This window comes from Mastomys coucha, unplaced genomic scaffold (genome assembly GCF_008632895.1).
Source record: "Mastomys coucha isolate ucsf_1 unplaced genomic scaffold, UCSF_Mcou_1 pScaffold14, whole genome shotgun sequence".
In the NCBI taxonomy this organism is placed as follows: domain Eukaryota; kingdom Metazoa; phylum Chordata; class Mammalia; order Rodentia; family Muridae; genus Mastomys; species Mastomys coucha.
In genome coordinates this window covers 115,918,227-115,920,575 of record NW_022196896.1, presented here as the reverse complement: position 1 = coordinate 115,920,575, position 2,349 = coordinate 115,918,227, and positions in this window count along the sequence as shown.

Sequence of the window (2,349 nt, the reverse complement as noted above, 5' to 3'; positions counted from 1 at the left end):
GAGCTTTTTATGAATAGTATAAAAGAACCAGACTTACATATATAGTCATCGATATGTATGTATATTGATATAGAGTACATATATACACATAGTATGTGAATAAGCAATATAGTCAGATATAGATTAGATGGATAGATGGATGATAGATAGATGATAGATAGATAGATAGATAGATAGATAGATAGAGAGAGAGAGAGAGAGATAGATAGATAGATAGATAGATAGATAGATAGATAGATGAAACACACAAACACACAGGAAGAATACAATTAATGTTAAACTACAAAGATCAATGGTATCTTAAACTTTTTTAAAAAAACTAGCACCATGACAAAACAATATCGAAGCTTGTTATCCTATGTCACCTTGGGTTAGTCTTCTAAGGTGAGTCTTTGCTGGTGACTTCAGGGGCCCCAAGGACCATTCCTATCCCGAAGTGACCATATACAGAAAGCTGGAGCAACACGAGGCCTGAGTCTGGCTGTCTCCCATAGTTATTCCCATAGTTCATAGAGCAGTAGATCTGCAGCTCAGCAAGGATTTCCTCGACAAATAAAAGATCGGGTTGAGAAAAGTCAGAGAAAGCCTTGTATGTGGAATAAACACAAAGACCACCAGATTAAAGCCTAAAACCTCTAACCCAATCCAGCACTCAGGTTGCAAGTTCCTCACTCACATTTCTGTCTCTTCACTTTTCCTTCCTCCTTTCTTCTTCCCCTCCCCTTCATCAGTCTGCCATCTATTCATCCCTTCTGACAGATTTATAGAGAACATAGTATTTCATTTAGGAAATACTGCTACTAAGGATGTGTGGTAGTTTGAATGGACTGGCCCCCACAGGACCATAGGGAGTGGTACTGTTAGGAGGTGTGGCCTTGCTGGAGGAAGTGCATCACTGGAGGTGGGCTTTGAGGTCTCAGATGCTCCAGCCAGCCCAGTGTGTCCTTCCTTTCTGCTGCCTAGCTATCCAGAGATAACACTCTCAGCTACCTCTCCAGCACCATGTCTGCCTGCATGGCACTATGCTTCCCACCACGACAATAATAGAGTAAACCTGTAAGCCAGTCCCAACGAAATGGTTTCCTTTATGAGAGTTCCTATGGTCATGATGTATCTTCACAGCAATAGAAACCGTAACTAAGACAGTGGATAAAACCTAGAACCTTCCCCAAACCTTAGAGCTTTGAGGTAGACAATCCCGCACGTCCTCGGCTTCCAGAAACAACAGCAGATGCCACTGCAAAAGCAGAGGTCTCAGCTAGGTGCTGGACTACTTGGGTTTACTGGAAGGGGATTTAGTCATAAGAGAATCACTCAACCTTGGAAGGGATGGATGCGGGTCTTTGGGGGTATGCGAGTTCCCTACAGAAGGAGCTATCATTAAAAGCAGATTCCCTCTCGAATATCTTGTCTCCCTGTATGCTAACTCCCCACAATTATGTTGTTTTCCATGTTGAGATGCACCCACGGGGACCTCACCAGAACCGTGCTCATGACCTTTAGTCCCATTCAGGAGCTCTGGGTGCCACCACCCCACCCTCCACTTGGGACTATGGTCACAAGTGTAATAGGACTGCTCCAGGGCCTCCTCTCACTATCTCAGCTTCAACACTCACTGAGAGGAAGATTACCTTCCTCTGTACCCTCCATCTATTGCTGTGGCCTCTCCACATCTCCCAAAAGGACTCGACAGTATCTCTGTCCTGTTTCGACAGTGGAGGTGATGCTTTCAACAAGTTCTGCTGGTCAGCCACAACTAACCAGCATGAAAGATCTCCACTGAATATCTTTTTTGGAATCTTGGTTGGAGTCTGAGAGAAAAAAAAAACTCACCCCATCCTCTATTTAACAGGCACCAGAGCATCCAAAGTGATAGCAGAAATCTTTCCTCCTGGATACAGAGACAAGGAGCTTCCTTCTTAGTCCATACAACCATCAGCAGCTCTCTGGCCTGTGCTGGACTGGCATCTTGGGCTGGTGATACAAACTGAGAGACTTCTAGAGACTTAGAGGTGAAGGGAAGGAGGGAGGGAAGGCACGGAGAGACAGAGAGACAGCCAGCTTGGAGAGCTTCCCTACTCCTAACTCCCCCTCTACAGTACTGGGCTGTATCCTGCCCTGGGGTCCTGGAGATGGACCTATGACCTCACCACAAATATATCTTCTTTGTTTAGACACCTCAAGATGTTTTTCTCTCTCGTCCTGGAATCTGTCCAGAAGAAGACCTGACTCTTAGGCTCTTCTGGGTTCTTTGAACTTCAGATTCAGTGCTACCGAGGCAGTCCATCTACCCATGCCTTCACCCAGGGTGTCCATCTACCCATGCCTTCACCCAGGGTGTCCATCTAC